Source organism: Phascolarctos cinereus, unplaced genomic scaffold, assembly GCF_003287225.1.
Source record: "Phascolarctos cinereus isolate Bilbo 61053 unplaced genomic scaffold, phaCin_HiC Scaffold_726;HRSCAF=1367, whole genome shotgun sequence".
NCBI classification, from domain to species: domain Eukaryota; kingdom Metazoa; phylum Chordata; class Mammalia; order Diprotodontia; family Phascolarctidae; genus Phascolarctos; species Phascolarctos cinereus.
Genome location: NW_027556098.1, coordinates 178475876 through 178492281, shown reverse-complemented (window position 1 = coordinate 178492281; position 16406 = coordinate 178475876). Strand labels below are relative to the sequence as shown.

At 40.9% G+C, this 16406-nt stretch overlaps 1 long non-coding RNA gene across 1 annotated transcript in view; it reads left to right on the top strand.

The window, feature by feature from the left end:
* LOC110207252 (uncharacterized) overlaps positions 1-16406 on the top strand; it is a 184248-nt gene that overhangs the window by 98554 nt on the left and 69288 nt on the right. Inside the window, exon 3 of the long non-coding RNA XR_002324107.2 lies at positions 9466-9536. This is a non-coding gene — a long non-coding RNA (uncharacterized LOC110207252). The remainder of the gene's footprint in view (positions 1-9465; positions 9537-16406) is intronic.

The following is a 16406-nucleotide window of genomic DNA, read 5'->3' as shown; positions in this document are numbered from 1 at the left end:
TAACACGTTAAGATTTGCAAAGCACTTTGCAAATGTTATCTCATATCCTCGTATCAACCATGGGAGGTAGATAATATTAATGTTCCCATTTTATAGAAAAGAAATCAAGACAGGCAGAGATTAAATGACTTGCCCAGGGTCACACAAGTGCCAAGTGTCTGAGGTGAGATTTGAACCCTGGCCTTTCTGACTCCAGGTCCAAAGCTCCCTCTACCACCACCTAGCTATATACTAATGGATCTAAACCGATCTGAACAGTCAGTCTCTGGATAATAGTGATATAGACCAACGGCAGTTGCTCCCTCATTGTTTAATGATTTATCTAAGTCTGAAATGGGGTTTGCTTATGGACTCCCTAAAAATGTGCAGTTGAGTCTTCATTAACTGGGATATAACAGTAGCACAAATAATAAAAAAATGCCAGATAATCCAAAATTCATTAATATTTAGCTTTGGGACACAGGATATGATTATTTCCTGAAGCCCATTTGTGTTCCTAATTATATTCCTCTTGGATTAATATTATAATTAATTTGCATTCTTTGAGCACACAGCAAGTGGTTGGGAGTGGGGGGGAGGGTAGCAGATTGAAATGACCTGACCCTATACCAAGTAGCAGAGGGAAGGCCGCCTCAATTTGCCCCTTTTTTCAGGTGGGCATTTCACTGTGACAATGACCCCAACCTTGTTTTTTGAGAATTGATGATAGCGGATATTTAGAATAGAATGTTAGATCTAGAAAAGACTTTGATCCAATCCTCTCATTTATTATTATCTTTATTTTTATTATTATCACTGTTATTATTACAACTAGTATGCTGTCTGGCTTGTTTTATTGGAGATGATGGAGGGCATGATATAGAACTTCTGAGTGGGGGAATGACTCATCAAAAGTCACTGAAGGAGTATTGTAATGGCAGAAATTGGACTAGAAATTAGACTGCTCTAATTTTTAGGAAGTTTTTCCTGACATGAGGCTCAAATTTGACTGTTTGCTAATTTCACCTGGGCAGCTAGGTGGAGCAGCGTCAGGACACGTGTGCCAGGGTGGAATCAGGAAGACTCATCTCCCTGAGTTCAAATCTGGCCTCAGATACTTACTAGCTGTGTGGTCCTATGCAAGTCACTTAACTCTATTTACCTCACTTTCCTCATCTGTAAAATGAACTGGAGAAGGAAATGCAAACCACTTCAGTGTTTTTGCCAAGAAAACCCCAAATGGTGTCATAAAGAGTTGGACACTGAAAATAACTGAACAACAATAACTTTTACTCATCCTTCCTAGTTCTGCATCTTGGGGCCAAGCAAAACAGGCCTCATCATTCTTCCACACAACAGTTTTTCAAATGCTATCAATTCCATATCAGTCTTTCTCTTCTCTCGGCTTAACTTTCTGGTTTCTTTCGGCAGATTTTCATAGGCATGATCTTGTAGATCCTTGTAGTCACCTTTCTTCTGAGGTGGATTCTCTCTCTGACCAGCAATGGGTGCTCCACCTTAGAGTCCTCTGGATTAAAGAAAAATCACCTTAGTATAGTGGAAAGATTGGGTTGCTATTCAGGAGGTCTCCCTTTTTGTCCTGCCTCCACTGCTAATTATCTATGTGACTGTTGGCAAGTCAGGTAACCTTTCTGAACTTTAGTATTTAGCACTGTGCCTAGCACATAGTAGTAGGAGCTTAATAAATGCTTATTTACTGACTAACTGACTCTCTGGGACTCAGTTTCCTCCCCTGTAAAAGAGTGTTGGATAAGATGACTGTAGGATGTCTTCCGTCTCTAAAGGATATGATTCTTTTTTTTTTTTTTTTAGGCAATGGGGTTAAGTGACTTGCCCAGGGTCACATAGCTAGTAAGTATCAAGTGTTTTGGTCTGAGGCTGGATTTGAACTCAGGTACTCCTGACTTCAGGGCTGGTGCTCTATCCACTGCACCACCTAGCTGCTCCTAAGGATATGATTCTACAAAGGCAGTCTACTTCTCTGGGGTACTGTTTGTTCATCTGTAATATGACAGAGTTTACCTAGATGATTTCTAAACTGGCTTCAAGCTCGAGCATTCTGTGATCTTATAATTAATTGATTTTTTCTTCTGTGATTAAAACAGTTGAGAATTAATACATATACCTGGGTCCACATAGAAATGCAGCTTGGTCAGATCGAGGCAGTAAACGCACATGTTATATCTAGGAGATTGTTTCATGTGTTATGTCTAGTTGATTCTAAATTCTTTGAAGGCATGAAACTGTTTTGTTTTTGTCCATGTATATCTAGAGCTTATTTCAGTGCCTTGGATTATGTTGAATTGGATTTTCCTGGAAGCAGACCTGCCTCTTTAAATTTGATTTTAGACTAGTGCTAACATTTAATTTCTGTTCCCTAAACGTGATGGAATGAAGAGGGTTTGAATGATGGAGAAAGCTCCAAACCTCCTTCCATCCCCTACATCTAAAGCAGGAGACTTACCCTGAGAATGTTGAGGCATCTGGCATAAGCTCCTTTAGTTGTCCCACCCCCACCATTCCTCCAAGCTTCTCAGCATCATTACCCACCCTCTCCTCTTTCTCTTTGGACACAGAATAAGTAGAATCCTTATTTTAACTAAATCTAATCCCTCTACATGCAATCTTAATCTCTACAGCACCTACCACGGTACCTTCCACATAATCAATTTTTAACAAAGTTTTGCTGGATGAAATGTTAGTCGTATTCTCTCCCTCCTCCAGGAACTTGCTCTAGCATCCCCTCTCTCTCACACATGTCTGCTCTCTTTCTCTCCACTGGCTACTTCCCATATGTCCACAAATCCATCTGTCAGTCAATCAACAAGCATTTACTTTGTGCTCTATACTGTGCTAAGCACTCCAGGAGCTTACATTGTAACTGGGGAGACAGTATCTAAATGAATAGGTACATACAAGAGACAGACTGAGTAGATGGAAGGTAAGAGGAGAAGCACCTTCTATTCACTCTTAGGTAATGGGGATATAAACAAAAAGGGAAATATAACTCAATTCTCACAGTCCTTAAAAAAAAATAGAGGGGCCTTCATTTCATTGATAAACTTCTTGAAAAAAATTGTCTATTCCTGATGTCTCCATTTTCTCATTACTCACTTTCTACTGAAACCCTTGAAATAGATCCTTCCCTTCTGTGTTAACATTTCTCTTTAAGGCAGCTAGCGGTGACCTCCTCCTGGCCAATTCCAGTGGCTTTTTTCACTCCTTGTCTTCCTTGACCTCTACAGCATTTGCTATTGTTAACCACTTGATCCTACTACATATCTCTCTTGTTTTGACTCCTGAGATGCCACACTTTCCCGGTTCTCCTGTGCCTCTAAACACTTCTTTTTGGTCTTACACAGTGGCTCCTGAATGCAAGTATTCCCCAAGGATCTGTCTCTGCTTCCCTTTTCACTTCTCCCTGTGCTTTTTCCTTTGGCCATCCCTTGCAGTTTCTTCTACTGTTTCTTTGCCAGCGGTTTCTGAAGAGATGTCTCTATGCCCGGCATCTCTTCTGAAGATGACACCCTTCCATCTCCAGATGCCCAAAGGTCCCTGCCACATGAATGGCTCTCTGGCAGCCAAGCTCAACATGTTCAAAATTATGCTTTCCTCTAAATATGTTTCTCCTTCTGACTTCTAGCACCAACATTCTGCCGATGGCACCAACATAAATTCTGTCTTGCATCAAAACTTGGAGATTAATTGTGACGTTTACACCTCCTTTAATACTACGCATGCTATGTTGTTGTCGTTCAGTTGTGTCTGACTCTTCTTGACCTCATGAACCACCTAACTGCCTCCCTACTGCTCATGCTAGGGATTTATCATGTCTTGTCATTGGTTCATAAGATTTTGAGCTGGAAGGGATGTCGGTGGCTTAAGGGATAGAGTGTTGGACTTGGGGTCAGCAATACCTGGGTTGAATTCCTGCCTCTGATACTTCCTAGCCATTTGACCCTAAATATGTCACTTAACTGCAGGAGATCAGAATAGTAGCACCAGCCTCACAAGTTGTTGTGAGGCTCAGATGAGATCCCGTTTGTATAGAGCACTGTAAACCTTAAGGCACTATACAAACGTTACTTACAATAATCACAATGATGATGATTATTATCTTAGTGATCTTATCAATCAGCCCCCTCATTGCACAGATGAAGAAAGTGAGGTCCAGAGAGTTTCAGTGACTTGGTAGGCTCCAAATCGTCCTCCTCTACCTGGTCTGCCATGCTGCTGTTCGATATTGCCATGTAGAAAGGGACAATGTCAGAAGAGCCAAAGGTTCATAAGGTACTTTCACCCTTTGGATTTCACATAGCACTTTGTTTTTCAACTTGGACTATGCGATAATATATGTTTTTCAACTTGGACTATGTGATAATATACTGAGAGATTTTATCCAGAATCCCTCTAACTACACAGCAGACTCCATATTAGGGATTGTGTCTTATCTTTCCACTATATGATGAAAGGCAGAGGGTGTATTGGGAAGAACTCTGGGTTTGGATTCACCCAGGGATGCACCAGAGGCAGCTTGTACAGGCTTGGGAGAGCTGATTGTTAAATTTTCAGTGTCAGCATTTGCACCTTGAATATCAGCAAACACTACAAATCAGGGTTTAATTTATTGTTTTGTTAAGAAAAAAAGTGATGGAGAAAGTGTTAAAAAGTCAGATGAAACTTAAATAGGTATCATGTATTTTCAGGGAGCTGGTTATTAAACGTTTGCCAGCACACCTCTGAAGCTACAGGTCCTAGTTTCTGATCCCAGTGTTGATATTTACTACCTTTGTGACAATAGACACATTCACTGTACCTCTCTGAGCCTCAATTTTCTCATCTGTAACATGATTTTTGGTTTTTTGTTTTTGATGAGCCTTGTAATGCAACCTCCGAATAAATGCCAGTTATTCTTGCTACTGTCTAAATTGTGCATTTTTCCTAACAACTGTGCAATTTCTTGCAACATACTAGGCACTTAATGACTGTTTATTTAATGTTGCAAGCCAAACTGGAAATTAATGTTCCCTCTGAGTAAATCACATATGACTAATTAAGAAATCATGAAAACTGAGACTTACAGAGAGGTAAAAGTGACTTGGGGAGGGTCATACAACTGGTAATTATCTGAAGAAAGGCTCCTTGTGAATCCAGGTCCAGCTCTGTATTCACTATGCCAGGCCCATCACCAGAAATTTGGCCATTAGGTGATAATTTTTTCCCCTACAAGAAATCATCAAACTACTTAAGTATGGAGGGATTGCATTGTACATCTATGGAGGGAGAGTCTCCTCCCATGAAAATGTGAGTTCTTGAAGTATTCCTTTGGAAATAGTAGTTATGTATAGTGTCATTCCACGTAATATGGTGTTTCTCCAAAACCAGTTAACAGTGTGTGATGAAGTACACCTATGCCACTCTAAAATCTTTTTACCCTCTCCATTTTTTTCATAATCTTCTAACCTATCTCACCTTCCTACCACCTCCAGCACATGTACCTATGCACACAAATACAGGCACATATGCTCGCGTGCTAGCATGCACACACGTACCCCCTGCCACACACACACTCATACTTCTCATCAGCTCAGTTGCCTTCATCACATTAGCCTCCTTCCTCAGAGCATTCTAGCAAGGTTTAATGTACATGATGATGACCCCATAGTGAACGCTTGGAAAAAAGAGGCAAAGAAGCACACATACTTTGCCCAAGGCCTGCCTCCTGACCTTCAGTCTTGCATTTATTCTGGGAAACCCCTGAAACTCTTTTTCCTGAGCATTTGTTGTGCTCATTTCGCTGCCTTACTCCCTTTAGTCTCCGGGATTTCTTTTGGATCCCGAGCATGTGCTCACTTCCCAGGCCACAAAGGTTGTCAGGGTCTCAGCTTTGTCTCTTCGGCAGACCAGATGGCTGGTTGCCCCATCTTGGGGTTTCCCATCTGGAGCAAAAGAGAAAAAAAAATCTTGAGAAACTCTCATTTCCTCCCACTCTCCTCCCCCCACGGAGGGAGTGTCAGAGTGTCAATGTCAATGGGAAGGATGACGGATTTCAGTCGGGAGCCCAGGGTGCCCAGAGCACGGAGACCATTTTATCTAAATTGGCAATGATTTGTTTCTTATTGCAGACACTAACTCTTTAGCATTATTGATCCTTCTTGCCTAGTGGGGCACATTAGGTGCCTTTGACCCCAGCTTGCACCAGGAAAAACCCAGGGGCCGCCTGAGACTGTCTGGCATTGTGACGGGTGGACTTGGTGCATTCTCTCCCCCCCTTGCATATGTCTTTTTGTTCTGCCGTGAAATGGTCTGCCCTGGTGCAGGTGGTGTCCAGAGGCTGCATCCTTTTGTCTCTAGCTCTTCAATACAGTAGCGGTTCCCCTCAGGGTCAGAATGTCTTACCCATAGAATCCCGTTATCTCAGCATAGAAAAGGTTTCCAGGGCTGTATTTCCTTCTCTGAAAAGTCTATTGGTACAATTCCTGAATGAAACAAGGAGATGTGGGAAAGAATTTTTTTTAAATCGGTGAATATAAATAGGAATGATAGGAGGAAATGATGATGAAAAGAGATGTCTAGTCTAAAAATAGGAATGCCCTGTATTTCTGTAGTATCTATTTTTTTTTCCTCCTCAGAGTTTAAAGTTCCTCATGGCTTATCTTCTAAGACTTTGATTAGAAAAAAAAAAAGAGCTCATTTCCTTGCCCTTTTTTCTTGACCCCCACCAAAGTGCCCACCAAAGAAATCTAGTTGTTCCTTGCCCCCTGTTGCCCCTAGATTTCCATGACTACACCTTTCCCAGTTCACCACATCTGATTGATTTTCTCTCTTTCATCCTGGAACCTACAGAAGAGCCCAGGTGTCCTGCTGCCCATTCACTGTGATCTCTGGAGTACAGCACTCTTGAGCACATCCTAATGTGACCATAATCAGAAGGAAGAACAATTTCACAAAAGAAGATAAGATATCCCTACTTCCTGAAACATTTAACTGTCTGTTTGTTTGTTTTTTGGTTCACATCTTGATTTCACCCTTGTGGAGAGCTGCTTGTGTAAAAGTACATTCCCTGATGCAGATGGCTAACTCATCTTTAACTTACTTGGTCTTAAAGTACTACTTGAGGCATTGAGAGGTTAAGTAATTTTCCCGTGGTTCACACAGCCAATATATGTCAGAGATGGGACTTGAACCAAGGTCTTTCTGGCCCTCTCTCCATTATGCCACTGCATCTTGCTGATTTCTAACAGTCAGGAAATATATTGCAAGGGAAGGATACAATTCATGAAGATTCTGTTTATACGGGAAAAGTGAAAATGGAGAGCAGCAATAATTATCTAGATAATTTGGGCAAAACCCTCTGCTCTGGGGATACCTTTGCTCTGCAATGAGTTAATTGGCTAACTGGTTAGAGTTTTCCTGTATAGACACAGGTTTTTTCCTATATAGACACCTCTATGCTTGTTTCTTGAAATAGGTGTTCCATTTCACCAGTAATCTGCTCAGTGTTTGAAAGCACTAGCTGTTGGGGAGCTGATCCAGTCACCCAAATTACCACCTGATTTAAATGTTCTAGATTAGGACTTCTAGGAGATAGAAAGCTCCCATCTGAATATTTGGGTGAACAGACTAGTCCCCCAGACCTGGATGTAGATTGTAGAGTGCATGATATGAGCACTGTTGGCATATGGGATAAACTCTATTGGTTAAACTTGCCAACCTGTTGCCATGACAACCTTCACATTCTCCACAAAGCAGAATTCAATATTTACCTGAAAATTCAAGGAAGTAAAACCTCCACTAAATAGGAGAGACACAGGATTAGCTTGTTTCCGTAAAGCCCTATGATGCCAAGCCACTAGGCAGTTTCCTGGGCTAGAGGCAATTAGCATCACCCTCCCTTCCTAGCCCCAAGGCAAAAGCCCAATTGTTCTCTAAGAGAATCTTGCCTTCAACCTGGGAAATCTAGTGTGACGTGATTGGGAGCACCCGAATCTAGAAGATTAGAAGATCTGGATTCAGATACTGTTCTTTCATTTTTCATTCATGTCTGCCTCTTTGTAACCCCATCTGGGGCTTTCATGGCAAAGATGCTGGAGGTGGATTGCCATTCCCTTCTCCAGATCACTTTACAGATGAGGAAACTGAGGCAGCAAGGTCAAGTGATTTGTCCAGGGTCACACAGCTAGTAAGTGCCTGAGGCCAGGTTTGAACTCAGGAAGTTGAGTCTTCTTGACTCCAGGCCCGGCACTTTATCCACACTGCACCACCTAAATCCCGACCCTCTCACTAAATATGTTACAGACAAGTCACATCTTCCTTGAGCACCATTTTCTTCATTTGTAAAAGTGGAGCAGAGTTACTAATTGAGACTAGATGAAGAAGATTCTTTTCTCTTCAGTTTTTCATCAAGAAGAAGCACACGCCAGAGGATGCTATAAATGTGGTCTTGCTTAAAGGGAGAAGTGTGGGGACAAGGGAAAGTGTGCTAATTAACCTGTCAGCTGCAGAAGTCTCTGATAACACTTATAATGCCCACTTGTTTGCATGTCCCCTCACCCCACCCCCAATTACTTATCACAATTCAGGAATCTTGAGAGTTTTCCAATGGTAGGTGGTAGGGTGTTGTGGAACTCAAATGAGATAACAGACCTTAAAACATTGTATCAATTTCAGTTATTGTTATTATTAATATTATCATTAATCTATAGTCACCAGATGTCCAGTCTGGCAATGACTTTATTCCCTGCGCATTCTACTGTACTCTTGCTGGGCTCAAGCAATGTTTATGGAGGAAAACTGGGGTGTGCTGGTAAATATTTAACAAATGAGCTTCTGGGGGGATGGGGGAGGAACAAACCATATATATATACACACTTTTTTTTTTCTTTTTTGTAATAGAATTTTATTTTTTTCCATTTACATATGAAGACAATTTTTAACATTCATTTAAAAAATTTTTGGAATTCCAAATTTTCTCCCTCCCTCCTTTCCCTCCTCTCTAAAAAGGTAAGAATTTTAAATAGGTTATATATGTGCAATCATGTAAAATATATTTCCATATTAGTCGTGTTGTGAAAGAAGAAGCAGATCAAAAGGAAAAAAAAACCGTGAAAAAGATAAAGAAAGTGAAAATAGTATGCTTCTGTCTGCATTCAGACTCTGTCAGGTCTTTTTCCGGACATAGACACTTTTAATTTTAATCTGCATTACTAACACTGTCCTAAGTCTACACAAGCAATGAAATAATAAATCAAGCTCTGATTTGTAGACATTGCCAATCTCAAGCTGCCTAGAGCTGGCTCCAGCACACCCCAGCAAGTGAATTTGGTTCCTTTTAATTGCTGTAGTATGTGAACTAGCTGACAATGAACATTTCTTTTCTTATTCCAATCCCATGAAGGATGTATGAAGAAGTGTTAGTAGGAGTGGAATCCACTACATAAACACTGTAGACTCATTGCATTTCAGGTCAGTAAAGGACCCCAAGGAGACCCTGGACTTTCACTGCTGGAATCTTTCTTCCAATCCACTTTGACATGGTAGGTAACATATCCCTCTTTACTCCAGCATGATAGACCTTGTGGCAAGAGAAGCATGATGATGGGGAGGGGTAAGCCAAAGTGAAGATTAGTTGGCAATAGTAGGAGAAAAAAAAGTGGTTCTCAGCTTCCTGAAGGGAACTTGGGCATGATAAATTACTTTTATTCATTTATATGGTATGACAGGGGCATCTGGGTGGCATAGTGGATAGAGTGCTGAGCCTAGAGTCAGAAAGACTAATTTTCCTGAATTCAGATCTGGCCTCAGACACTTTCTGGCTGTGTGACCCCGGGCAAGTCACTTAACCCTGTTTGCCTCAGTTTCCACATCTGTAAAGTGAGCTGGAAAAGGAAATGGCAAACCTCTCCAATATCTTTGCCAAAAAAAACCCAAAACCCAAATGGGGTCACAAAGAGTAAGACGTGACTGAAACAACTGAACAAACAGTGGTCTTACAGTTGATAAATATATAGTTGAAATGTGCTTCAGGATCTACCGGTGAAAAGCAAGGTAGGAATGATTAAAATAAGACTGTAGATATAAAAATGCATTGAAAAGTAATAATCTGTATACAAATGTAAGGCCTTGAAATGGAAGAAGAAAGGTTAGTTTTAATAAAGGTTCAGTACTCTTAAGGACCAGTGTTTTTTGGTCACTGGCTGTTATTTCTTCAGGGATGCAGATTATAATCTCTCTATGCCTCAAGAAAAAAAAGAGTTAGATCTGTGATTTTATTGGCGTAGAGCAGTAGTGTCAAGGGGCCATTAAAACTCATATGAGGATCCTGAGGGGCCACATAATGACTTTAGTGGAATAGGTAGAGATGATACTTTTAAATTTTAGGCTACTTTCACATCTCTTACCTTATTGTCACAAGAATTACATGAAGCGTGTGATTCTCTTTATTCCACCAATTATGAATCCAAGACCCAGAAATTAAGAGACTTTTCCAAGGCTACACAGTTAATTTGTGGCAGAGCTGGGACTGGAGTCAATATTCTTTTATTTTTTCTCTCTCATTGCACCACACTGACTGTTTGATAAAAACCAGGCTTTCTGAATAGTTGTCTCAGCCATGTAGACACAGGACCAGTCATGAATCCTGAGATCATTTAGTGGTTCCCCTTCCCTCCCTCCCTTCCCTTTTTCCCTTCCTCCCTCTTTTCCCTTCATTCCCTCCCTCCTTTCCTCCCTTCTTTCTTCCCTCCCTTCTTCCCTCTCTTCCTTCCTCCTTTCCTTCTTCCCTTTCTCCCTCCCTCCTTCCCTCTCCCCTTCCTCTCTCCCTTCCCTGCTTTCCCTTCCTCCTTCCCTTTCTCTCTTCCTTCCTCCCTCCATTCTTCCCTTCCTCATTTCCTTCTTCCTTCCCTTCTTCACTTCCTCCCATCCTCCCTCCCTCCCTCTCTCTTTCTCTCCCCTTCCTCCCTCTCTCCCTTCCTTACTCCCTCAAATGTCAGACTACAAAATTTGAACTTTGGTAGACAATAGAAAACCACTGAAGATTTTTTGAACAGAGGAGTGAAATGAATAGATTAATGTGTAAGAATGATAGTTGGGCAGTTCTGTACCTTCAGTTAGCCACAATAAATGAATATTAATCTCCTACTTATAGTTCCCCACAGAAATAGATTCCCCAGTCTCTCTCCAGAGCCTGTCGCCTGATGGGTTTGTTTCATTTTGTCATTCTCTCTCTTCCTACCAGGCTTGTCTTACATGAATCTTTGGTTTGGGATAAAGTCTCTGAAAAAGGACCAAGGAGTTTAGACTCCATTTCTTCTCTTAAGTTGAATCTATCAATAGGACTGATAAATCTTGAAATGTATTATCTCTTATCTTTGTGGAGTTGTAGCAGCAGGGTACAACTTCTTATTTAGTCATTTCAGTCATGTCCAACTTTGGCGACCCCATTTGGGGTTTCTTGGCAAAGATACTGGAGTGATTTGCCATTTCCTTCTCCATTTTACCGGTGAGGAAACTGAGGCAAACAGGGTGAAGTGACTTACCCAGGGTCACACAGCTAGGACATTTCTGAGGTCAGATATGAGCTCAGGTCCATCTGATTCCAGGTCCAGCACTCTATCCACTGTGCCACCTAGCTGCCCTGGGTACTACTAGGGTCAGGTAACAGATTCCATAGAAATCTTGAGATATCTGTCACTGGTATTCCATTCCTTTAACAAGTAACAAACATGGTAGGAACTGAGTCAGTGACCTAGAGGTAAAATTCCACTCTAGTCACTATAGAACCACTTAATCACCAAAGATCTTCTCTTTGAAAATCTTTCTAGCAGCAGGAAGACTGGGGTGGGTGTGGTAATAAAAGAAGAAGAAAAAGAAAAAGAAAGTCTTTCTAGGAAAATGTATTTTATATTAGACCAGCTTCCCAGAGATAAGCTTTTGGGCAGTTCAGACTGAGTCTGGGGTTGGACAGTGGTTGTTTACTTCTACTACACATCTGATCAAATGCATTAGGGCAGTGCACAATCATGGTACCGTTTCCTCAAGCCACTGTACTTCCTTCTACCCTTTTCTTCTTGTAATTCTGATCATGCTGGGAGAAAGTTCTTAGAAAAAAAGCAGATCAGTGGTGATCAATAATATAAAGGCCATGTATTACAAAACTCAAGAAACAGGGGACTTTCTAGTTCCCAATACCAGAAATGATGATTTTTAGGCCTACGGTGTTCATACTTAGAATATCTTCCTTCACAAAACAAAAAATTGTTGATCGATTTGTTCTTTTGATGTAGGATCTCTTACTTGTAAATGAGAGGAATTAAACTATTTCTCATAGATGGACCCATTATGGCATGAGCTTGAGAGCTGGAAAGAGACCTTAAAGGTCCCTGAACCCAGTCTCTGCATTGTATAGGAAACAAAGGCCCAGACAGATTAAGTGACTTGCCTGAATTCATATGAATAATCAATAGCATAGCAAGATTCAAATTCAGGTCCTCTCCCTCCACTTTCCTCCTCACTTTCCATTATATAGCTCTGCCTTCTTCACTCTAATATCCCTCCAAACTCTAAATTTTCCAACACTGTGATTGTATTTTGTTTTGGTATTTACTGATAACATGAGATTCTCATCTCTTTTTGAGGGGCTCAGGGTGCTAGAATTCCTTAATTACGGACTTGCTTGCACCCATTTTTTTTCTACTCTAGTTAGGTATTAGAAGGAATTGTGTTAGTTTGTGCCTAAAAACTATTAGGAGGAATCTGAAGCCTGTCTGAAGAGGAATTCACCATAACCATTAGTGAAGCCACCTGGTGAAGCAGCATAGGCAGCCAGGGTAGGGCTCTCAAGCCAGCCCCCCCTAAGGGGGATCCAAAGTTGTACCATGGTCCTTGGAGTGTTGGTCGAGTTTAGGCAAGACAGGGCAAATGGAGAGGTAAGAACTGAGAGGACAAGCATAGTCAAATGCCACATTCTGAGCCAATGTTCCTACAAGCATAGTACTGACAACTGATCGTTAGGCTGGATGGGAAGGATGATAGAGATACCTGGAGCTTCTGGTCACCTGTGTCAGAATCCCAATGGACAGAGATGAGAATGTCAGTGATGGATCATTCCTAAGAAGAGTTGTCAAATGACCTCATGGCATCATATAAAGAGAGAGGGAACACTGGATCAAGAGTCAGAATTTATGGGTTCAAACCAGGAGTGTGCTGGAACCAGCTCTAATTGACTCAGAAGAACCAGTTGTTAAAATTTCAATCTTGAAAAGAGCAAAATGCTACAAATCAGGGCTTCATTTATTGTTTTGTTGATTGTCTGGACTTAAGAAAGTGTTGGAAAAAATGTTAATAATACAGATTAAACTTGAAAGTGTGTCCTGCAGTACATTCTTTTTTCTTCCTAGAGAGCTGGTTGTAAAACATCTACCAGCATGCTGCTAGTTCAAATCTTGATTCTGATTGCCACAGTGTGATGTTGAATGAGTCTCTGGGTATGAATTGAAGGACCTGGGATGTTTCATGTGGAGAAGAAAAGAATTGAGGATGGGGGTATTGCTAGTCTTCTTTTAGTATCTAAAGAATTCACATGGAATAGGGATAAGTCTTGTTTTGCAGGAACCCAGTGAACATATCTAGCAACAATGGATGGGAACTGCAGAGAAGCAATTCCAGGCTTTGAAATTCAATCAACAAATGTTATTGAAAGCTCACTACACCTAAGATGCTATGTTAGGTGCTAGGGATACAAAAAGAAAGAAAAAGAGTGAGAGAGAGAGAGATAGACAGAGACAGAGAGATAGAGAGAGACAGAGAGAAAGAGACAAAGAGAGAGAAGAGAGAGATACAGAGAGACAGAGAAAAAGAGAGAGGAGAAGAAGGAAGGAAGGAAGGAAGGAAAAGAAAGAAAGAAAGAAAGAAAGAAAGAAAGAAAGAGAAAGAAAGAAAGAAAGAAAGAAAGAAAGAAAGAAAGAAGAAAAAGAAAGAAAGAATGAATGAATCGTGCCCTTAAGGCCCTTTTAATCGAGAAGAATCCCACATAGTAAAAAGTGGCAGACAGGAAAGGGGGTGGGATAGGACTTTGGTCTAACCAGGCACCAGGTTTGAGAGTGGAGATGTAGGAATAGATTCTCATGCCCTTTACAGAAGGAATTGTTCCCTGGACAAGAGGTGAGAAGTGGAGACGAAAATAGGGTATGCATGTGTCAGCAGGACAGATAGCAAGATGCTCACTCTAGATGGGAGTATTCTGGTAGAGGGTTGAATGGAATAAAGCATGGTTTTGAGTTCTGAGGCTAGCTAGAAAAAGCGGGTTGAAGTGAAGATATTCTATAGTTCTATGATTTTGTTTAATAAATGTTTATTGAATTGAATTAAATTTAATTACATTCGAAGCTGTTTAGGCCAGGTCAATACTAATCATAATAGTAATAGTTTTTGTTGTTGTTCAGTATTTTTCAGTCATGTCTGAATCTTTGTGGCCCCTTTTGGGGTTTTCTTGGCAGAGATACTGGAGTGGTTTGTCATTTCCTTGTCCAGCTCATTTTACAGATGAGGAAACTGAGGCAAACAGGGTTAAGTGACTTGCCCAGGGTCACACAGTTAGTGTCTGAAGTTGGATTTGAACTCAGGAAGATAAGTCTTTCTGACTTTAGGCCTAACACTCTATCCACTACGCCATCTAATGGCAAATAGTAATAATAGTATTTTTTTAAGGTTTATTAAATGCTTCACCTACATTATCTCCTTTTATTTTAAAAACAGCCCCATGACAGTTATCACCTCTATTTTATTGGTGAGTAAACTGAGGCTCAGGCAAGTTAAATGATTTGCCCACAACCACATGGTTAGATCTGAAACCAGGTCTTGCTGATTCCAAGTCCAGCACTCCATCCACTTTGCCACGTCCCCTCAGCTTACATTCCATTATAGACTGCTTATTCTTCGAAATGGCAAGCTGAGTAGAGTAGGGGGAGAAGTTTATAAACAGTCATACAGCCACGTGCCCAGTACCTAGGCTAGAATGCTGCGTCTGTGGACCATTTGAAGTATTTTGGATGGCATGGTTAGTTGATAAACAAGGAATGAATGGAACATTTCAGCATTGATGCAACCTTTTAGTAAATGGTATTGTAGGATTTTGAAATTTTTCCTGAAATTCTATGATTATCTAATTAGGTTTATTGGCCCTATCTTGGGATGTTCCCCTAGAGCTGATATTAAAAAAAAAGAGGACTACTAATAGAACGCAAAAAGGGAGCCACTGAAGTGACTGATAGTAGCTGACTGGTGATTACAGAGTCCCTATTCTTCCTGCAATCCCCATTTGTATCTCTTTCCTCACTCTTCCCTTATCACTTATTCTCTCCTTCCCTTGTTTGACCTATTCTCATCATAATCATGGTTGATCAGAAAATCATAGAACCACAGAATGTTAGAGCTAAAAGAAGGACTTTACAGGTGATTTATTCCTACCTATTCCCTCATTTTACAGATGAGGAAACTGAGACCTTCACTAAGAACTCTCTTATAACTGTATATCATTCATATCAATTTAAAATTCCAGTCTGGCTTCCCATCGAGTGAGGGTGGGGGAAGGAGGACAGAGATTATGAACCAAATGTTGAAATCACCTCAAACAAAGCATAATTAAGAGATAGTCATCCTCATCCCTTGCTCCATAAAAGCCAAAGTCAAATGTTTTGGAATGATCAGCATTTAGGGGATTATCCATAGTTCTATTCTTCTCTGTCAGATAATTGCCTGTTTTCCATGAGACAGAGGGGAGGTCTGGACCTGATGTTTCATTGATATAGGCAACTTCCTTGTCAGGAGACCACTTCTACCAATGCAGATTGGCATTTACTACACAATTCATAGTCTGAGAGAGTTTCCTGGGGGCACTGAGTAAGCATGTGACTGGCCCAGGGGCCAGTATCATACAGCCAGGACTTAAACCAAAATCTTGCTGGTTCCTAGGCTGGCTTTCAATCCACAACATGCTGCCTCTCTAGCAGCTATATGTGGCTTATTGCCTATGTCCATGATCTTAGAAATAAGTATAAACATGTGCCAGTGAGGGGGCACTCTTTTTTTTCACAAGCCCTGGTAGCTCAGGTAGTAAAATAAATGAAATCACCAGCCCTTATTACTCACCTGGCCTAAACCACTACTCCCCTCCTGTGCAAATGGGCAGGTGGCTGCTTTCAGGCCTTGTGCTGCTCTCTTTATCTAGCTAATACTCTGTATAATAGTTGTGATTAAAGATCACTGTACTTCTTTGGAACTTAAGTATATTCCCCAAAGGTCAAGCACATTTGAGCTGTCCATTGTTAGCCTGCAAAGGTGGAAATCAGAAGCGAAGGGACTGAGAGAATGTTTGAAAAGCCTAAAAGTGGCACAGGTGGCTTCACAGC